This window comes from Lactuca virosa, chromosome 6, assembly GCF_052849685.1.
Source record: "Lactuca virosa cultivar CGN04683 chromosome 6, Lactuca_virosa_CGN04683_v6, whole genome shotgun sequence".
NCBI classification, from domain to species: Eukaryota; Viridiplantae; Streptophyta; class Magnoliopsida; order Asterales; family Asteraceae; genus Lactuca; species Lactuca virosa.
Window position 1 is genome coordinate 242,439,603 of NC_136431.1, and position 8,443 is coordinate 242,448,045.

The window sequence follows — 8,443 nt, forward strand, 5'->3', positions numbered from 1 at the left end:
AAAATAAATAGAATATTTGAGACTTTAAATTATCTTATGGTATTATAACTCTTTTATAGTTATAAATAATGTTTGTAATTTATTTTTATCGGTTTATTGGCATTCTATGTAGTGATTCCGAGATTTAAGCGAAATTGAGGAATCAAGTATACTAGTCCTAGTCTTCAACTTTGACTTAAGTTCCTACGAGACTCGGACCAAATTTATACCACTAGGTCAAGTGCATGATGTGTGTGTATGATTCATGAAAAGGTGTTCGAGTCAAAGAGTGACCCAAATATGGATAGTCTCTACAGTTAAGTAGTTATAGAATTCACATATCAATGTGAAATCTAAGTACACTATCCATTGATTCTAATTGTTTCCAAGTTTCTAGTAGGTTATAACTTAGCTTCTAGTTACTAAGTCTAGTATGTGTAGTGCCTATATGTGCAACTAAGTCTAGTTAAATCTAGAACCGACTCCAATTTTGACGGTTGTCACATTACTTGCCCCTCTTCCGAAACCTAATGACACCCTTCAATGGTGACAGTTTCCGCAGAATGAAGTCTCCCACCTGGTACTCGAGATCTGAGCGACGCCGATCGGCATAACTTTGATGTCGACTCTGCGTGACCCGCAGCCTGTCGCGTACTTGCTGGATCAACTTGGTAGTCTTAAGCACCACCTCGGTGTTGACATTATAGTGATGGACCCAGCCAGGATTAAATTAATGTGTTCAATTAGTAGTGTAATGACATCATCGCAAATCAGGAAATCAAGAAACAGAATTTTGGACAACGATATTGATTATAATCCATGTCTCATGTCAGTACGATATCTTAAAGAACGAAGGAATATTTGATAACTTATCTTCGGGCCATTGTCTGATTGGATCAAAGTTCGACAATTGTTTCGGAAAGCACGCTTTGTTGTTTAATTTAGAAGTTACACTTACAATGATAGTTACAAACTTATCCAAGTGGGAGACTGTTGGATTAAGGTGTTTAAACAATGAACTAAATTGATGTATATTTGAATGAAAAAAAAATTCATTTTTGGGTTGCCCTCAAAACTAGTAAATGATTAGAAGGACATTTGGGGTGGGAGGTTGATTTATTGATTTATTATGTGATTAATAAATAGTAATAAATAACTTTTTATATATTGTGAGATTAATATATTAAAAAGAAATAGTATTATTTAACAATTAATCATAAGTTAATTTGAATTAATTTTTACATTAAATGGATTAATTAAGAGTGCATAGACATAAGATGTAATTGTTCAATAGTTGAACAAGAGAGGTTCCAGAACCTTCCCAAGAGGGAACAATTTTGGTAGAGCCTCTTAGGGTTTCTAGAATAATCCTTATGGATAATTAAGGAGTTGGATAATTAACTCATTTGAAATATTAATATTATATTCAAATTAGGGTTGCCAATGCTCCTTGTATTAGCTATAAATAAGACCCCTTGGGGCCATGTTTTCACACTCTCCTCCTCATAACCTAAGAACCAAAAAATTTCTCTCACAACCTCTCTCCATAAGTCTTCTTGTTGCTAGGGTTTAGGTACAAACTATCAGAGGCATTAGATGTATGGTGCTTGCTTTCCAAGGTTTTGAAGAAATGATTTGATTTGATTATTTGTTATAATTATCAAAAGGTATGTAAAGCTTAACCCTATATGAATTTCAATTATTCTAGGCTTTCCTTAGGATTCTTGATATTCATAGATTATTGTTATCAATAAAGAAAACTTAGATCAAATAAGTTGCATGTGAACTTAAGGGTTAAGTTATTTTTGCCTCATGCCTTGAATTATAACCTAAAAACCTATCATATTTTGTGTATTATCTTAGTAGTTTTAGTTACATTTGTGCTTAATTTAGGAAAAAAAGTTGCTTAATATATATAAATTTTGATTTGTAGCAGCGAGGAAATACTCGGGATTAAAAGGAAGCAAAATTGCGGAGCTGGAAGCAGGAAAAATTGGATCGAGTCAACCTAAGTCAAAATATGTGGAATCTGAAGTTGCCACGGTGTGGAAACTACCTGCTACGCCATGGAGAGGAGTTTTTTCCTGATCGGGAGGCTGACTTGTGGAATATGCATTTTTAATGAGAGCGATTACGTGGAGCCTATTCTCCACAGGGTGGGAGTCAATTTTTGGGAATTATAAATAGAACGCATATGCTCTCAACGCTAACTTATGCATTAAGCTTTTGTCGAATTTGAAGACCATAGACATCTCTCGGAGGCTTTGGAGTCCAAAATTCGATCGACAACTTGATTTTGAAGAGATCTAAAGGCAACATTACGTATAAACACTTATTTGCTTTGTTTTCATCATGTCTTGCAATGTGAATTTCGTTTTTATCTGTTTGTTTCTAGTAGTTATGGGCTAAAAACCCTAACTTGTGTTTAGAGTAGAGGAGCTCACTTGCTATGTGTTGATTTATTGGATTTTGACTATTGGTAAGTTGCTTATTCATTATTTTAGCTTGATAAATAACCTTTTATGTTAATGATGTATTCTTTTCTGTTTATTGTTGAGTTTTATTGGGATTAGATGATCTATCTATCTTAGTATAACTGTATCTTATGATTTAGGGATTAACAAGGTTATATAACTTTTGTTTTGCCCTAAAACCTTGGGTTAAATAGAGAAGTTGGTAAGTTAGTGTGAAAGTTAATATATGATGATCATTCATGTATTGAACTGATGTTTATAACCATTTATATTAATTATAATTTCAAGTCTTGCATAAATCGAACTCAATACTAGTTTACTTGTTTGTTTATCCACTTGATCACTAAATAAATAAACTTACTTCACTAAAGGATTAGTCTTTTGATCATAATTCTAATCAATCTAGGAATTGGAAAGCAACAACACTTTAATCCATTGCACTATCCATGAAATCAACCATAGAAGTGAGTGAATCGTATCTAAACAAAATTCTTTTTAAAATCTTGTCTTAAAAGCTGTTTTCTATTTATTTTAAGTTAAATTTGATTTTGTTAATTGCTTTTTAAGTAATCTGGACTTGCAAAACTAGAAAAAAACCCTTTATTTTCATATTTTAATTAGTTAACTTTAGTAGATATCATAGTTATTAATCATTCCTATTCCATATGTTCGATACCCGACTTACCTGAACTATACTATTATTCGATTAGGTACGCTGCATATTGCATATTAGCTAGTCTAGATTGGTTTGGTTTATAAATAAATAACTAGTATATAATTTACTTATCACTTGTGATACAAAGAAACTAAGTGGGTCAAGATGGGGAGCCTAGTTAGTACAAAGGGTTTTCAACCCACAACAATATAATTACTTTGTTTAATTATCTGTTTCACATCAAATATTTAACCCACCTACCTATCCTTGCTTTCTTCTATATTTATTTCCAAGGATCTATCCTAAGAATCATCGTTCAACATCGAGTAGACAGTATTGCTTTGTGGATTCCTCTACGATACATGTCAGTAAGGAATAGAGTACATCGTATAAACTTGTAGTTCATCACCTATAGGTTGCAAACCTGCTTGTGTTCCACTTAACTGTCTAGAATAGGTTGTGGTTGCCGTATATACTTTGTTAGATGACTACATCATTTGCATCATTTCCATCTCTCATCTCTCATCCCCCCCATCACCTACATCATCTATCATCTGTCATCACCCATCACCCTCATCATCTGTCATCTCTCATTACCCATCACCCCCAATCATATGTCATCTTTCATCACCAATCACCCTCATCATCTGTCATCTCTCATCACCCATCACTACCTAACATATTATAAGTATAAAAAATACATATACGGTAAAAATCATATAAAGATCATCTTATAATATTTCATCTAACACAGAACATCTTAAACGCAGATAATTAGCCCATATAGCATTTTATTATCTAAATACTTCATATTTATATGTAATATGAAAGTAATTATGAACTCACTTGTTAAAGTGTGTGACTTGTGATTTGGGCAGTGCTTCGCCTAACACTTTAGCTTTTCTTTTGATGTGACCTAGATAGTCACATCGCTAAGTCTTACTCTTATATTCCCTAATGACTGATGATAGTCCAGATTCCTTACTAATCCTAATGTCTACATCAAGACCTATCAAGTAAGGAATAACCAAGTAAGACCATATCAGAGGTAGCGTCCGTTTAGTATACATACTATACTATTGGGAAATCCCACTTTAAACATCTCAATAAATCTAGCCTAGACATCATTCCCGTAAGTAGATCAATTAATATAATGACTTAGAATCACTAATAAATCATATTTATAGGTTCATAATAAGGGATATAAACATAAATATAAGTTACACTTGAAATAAAACGAGTGTAGCTTAACTTACAAAAATTTTAGCGAACACCGGCAAAGTCCCAGGCAGAACTCCGAAACCGAAAGCTCTATCTCTTAGCCGCTCCAGGGCCTCACTAAAGTTGTCGGAAACTAGAAAGTAAAGGGGTATGGGTTGGAAGAGATTCCATAGGAATTTGGTGAGAATTGGTAAGGAAAATGAGTAACAATCGACTCATCTTTATAGTTGGGAAGGGGGGGGGGGGGGGGGCACCGCACACCTTCTCTAGGTGCGTCGTACCTTTTGTCGGGGGTGTTGTCGTGGTCTCGGTCATAGGCTGCCATATGTCAGCTTTTGGGTGGGCCGCGTCAGGTTATTAGTGAGCGCCGCACACCCTATTTGCGTGCGAAAACTTATTTTTTTTTAAAAAGTTTATATATTTCTCATACGAGCTCCATTTTCGACATTCTTTATATCCACACTTAGTTATCGACGAGTACTACAACTTTCATTTAGAATACGTTGGTTAATTCTCACTTTACATTTAAAGTTATATTTTTAAGAGGCTTAGACTGTTAAAGTCCATATAAAAATCATAACTCTCATACGACCTTCAACTCAATTTGATTGTTTTTCCAAATAATCAACTAATCTAAAATTCAGTTTCTGTGTCACACTCTACTATATTGAAACATCTAAAATCTTAACTTCCCCATATGAAGTCAGATTTGGACGTTCTCTATATGCACGAGTTTGATTGTACAATTACTTTGACTTTCGTTTAGATTAATTAGCCTAATAAGCAAGCTATCTCTGATTCACTTTTTATGATGCGCATAGTCGTGTTGGTTTAATCACGAAACTTCGAAGAAGCTTAAGTTCTTCATACGAAGTCGGATTTAAGTGTTCCTTATATCTATGGAATCATCATCATGACTACTACAATTTTATCAAGATTATTTATCCTAAATAATCCTCTACAAAAACATTACTTTTCTCGCTTGGTGATAAATGGTCTATTATAATATGATAATGCGCAGAACTAACAATTATCCTATTTGAGGATTAAATTATTCAGTAAAATGAATACCTTTTATTATAATTACTCAAATCATCTAGCCCTAACTTACGAGCATTACAAGTAAAATATGTGAAACCTTAATGTTAATCCAATCGCTTAGTCTTGCGATATCTGCATCAATCTCAAAGGACTCTGCTTTTCGTCTGGTAATCGACCATTTGTTGAACAAAGACAAAATTGCCATCTCACAACCAAAGTGTTATCATTATGCTACTACCTTTTACCCGCTACTAAGAAATTCATACATTAACCTTCTATCACTTGATATTGCCATATTTATACATATATTTAGGCATTATTTAAATACATTTAAGCTATATTTTCGTTATTCGCAAATATATTTGGTACTTATTGAGATAATTACATTTTGAAGCCAAATAGGACATTCTTGAAGAAAAAAATCAAAACCGACAAAATATGGAATCTAGAAAGACAGGAGCTGAAGTCGGGAGCTTAAAAGGGAGAAAAACCAAGAAAATACAAGTCCCACGACGTGGCTTCAGAGCCCCATGGTATGGCGAGAGGAAAAATCTCGACGATATGCAATATAATTGGGCTCACGACGTGAGCCTTATAACCTCACGTGATGATTATAGATTCTTCAAGAAGATAACTATGCAGAATGCAGTTTCCTTGCCAGACACGATTTGCACTGATCTCACGACGTGAGACCCAAATTCTCACAATGTGATACATCAATTTAGGAAACTATAAATATCCTTTCACTTATAGACTTTGAGGAAGTTGGATCTGGTATTCTAGAGAAAAGAACAAATTCAGAAGCCAAACAAGAGGGAAAAGCAACCCTTTGGAAGAGATAACGTTTGGAGATTAAAGATTTGAATATTACACATTACATTCAGTTTGCATTTGATTAAACATGTGTAAATCTTATGTTTCTGTGTGCTTATTTTCTGTTATGAGTAGCTAATCGTTAGGCTTTCATTTAGTGTAAATGAATCCTAATAATATGTGGTAGTTTCTTATATTTGGATTTTATGAAGTTTATTAATGCATGTGTTTGATTATCATTACCTAGCATGTTAAAGTTTACATCTTTGATGCTTTGATTCAAGTTATGTGTAGTTTAATGACCAGTTGAATTGCATGAACTTGTTTACCTACTAGTTTATGATCATTAAATTACTAGAGCTAGGATTAATCACATCTTAGATTAAGTAATAAAGGTAACAACTTTAGCAGTGTTAGAGAACATAATTTGATCATAATTATGTTTAATTAATTGTCTTGATCATAGATAATTAACTTAGATATATCTTACATATCCCAATTATCTTTAATAATTAATTGTGTGCTTGCTTGTGTATGATCATTACATACTATTTCATGAATTGGTAAAAATATTAGGAGATCAGATCAAGACTGCTAATTACATTTAAATTGGTAACCAACTAAATAAATACATACTTAGAAACTACAGATAGAAAAAGGGGGGGGGGGGGGGGGTGGTTCTAAGCTAAATAGAAGTGTCTATTTAATTTTGTTTACAATCGTTTTTAGTTGAGTGTTTAAGTTTTAGTTAATATGAACTTGCAAAATCTGATAAAACCCCTTCTTTACTTATTGTTTTTTTATTATTTTGAGTAATTATTTTCTTAGCTAAATCTGTTCTCTGTGTTTGACACCCGACTTACCTAAACTATTCTATAAATTTTATTAGGTACACTGCCTAAGTGTAATTAGTTAGTTAAGTAGGTTAGGATTATAAATACAAAACTAGATTGTATTTAAATTACACGCACATCAAGTTTTTGGCGTCGTTGCCGGGGAACGACAATTTCAGTTGATAATTTAATTGCTTTAGGTTAATCGATCCTTTTTGTGGGATAAAAACCGCAAAAAACTAATTTTCTACACTTTTTTTCTGTTTGTTCAGTTCTCACGACGTGAGGGATATACCTCACGATGTGAGTTCAGTGTTTTCCAGTTTCCAGTTTATTTTCTTTCTAGTTTGTTTTTACGCGTTTTGTTTTTGTTTTATTCCAGTTATTTAAGACCCGAGGATCCAAAACTCCAATAGTTCCTCCACTTAAAAATCTAGAATCAGCTTTACACAAGAAGAAAGACAATAAGGTCCACGAGTCAAGTAGCACTTTCCAATCCGACAAATTCGTGATTTTTGAGAAGACTCCAAGCAAGAAAGAAGTAGAATACGAGCCAAAAACATCTACCAAGGAAGATTCACAAGAATACATAAGAAGCGAGGTTGAAGATATGGCAGATATTACAACCATGACAATGGGGGAGTACAAGAAAAGGTTGCGTAATGACAACGGTCCAGGTCTTGTGCCACGCGAAATTCCAGCTGACATTGGTTTTGAGCTAAAAGGGCACATTCTATCAATGCTCAAGGACATACCTTTTTTCGGGAAAGATTATGAAGATGCTTTCAAGCACATGGATGAAGTCTTGGACATTGCTAATTATTTCAATGTTTCAAGAGATGCAACATTACTAACAATGCTCCTCGTGACATTTACTGGAGATGCAAAGATATGGTTGAAGTTGTTAGCTCCCGGAACAATTAGGACTTGGGATAACCTTCATGAAGCGTTTATTGAACAATTTAGTTAACATTCAAAGATCTCAAAGCTAAAGAAAAAGATAGCAAACTTCCAACAAGAATATGGAGAATCCTTATACGAAGCTTGGGAGAGATAGAAGGGCCTTTTACGAAATTGTCCTCAACATGACCTGAATGTGCAACAAGAAGTCTCTATTTTCTATGATGGGGTGAATGGTACAACAAGGCAACTCCTTGATTCTCAAGGACCAATGACAAAGAAAGAACCGACCACCATTAAAGAATTAATTGAAGAATTTACAAAGCACTCGAGAGAATATCATAATTCACGTGAAGATACAATAAAAGCAAATTGAAATGAAGGGAATGAGAACATGGTGGTGGTATTGGGAAAATTAGACAACATGGATCGAAGAATGACAAAATTGGATCAGTTTATTCATGCTATAAGAGTTGGTTGTGAAAATTGTAATGTGCCACAATTAACTAAACATTGTGATTTGGATG

At 33.7% G+C, this 8,443-nt stretch overlaps 1 non-coding gene across 1 annotated transcript; it reads right to left on the reverse strand.

Annotated features, from left to right (window-relative positions):
- Positions 1-8,001: 8,001 nt before the first annotated feature.
- Positions 8,002-8,108, reverse strand: LOC145123064 (small nucleolar RNA R71). The gene has a single exon (XR_013714944.1). It is a non-coding gene; the product is annotated as a small nucleolar RNA R71 (small nucleolar RNA).
- Positions 8,109-8,443: the final 335 nt, after the last annotated feature.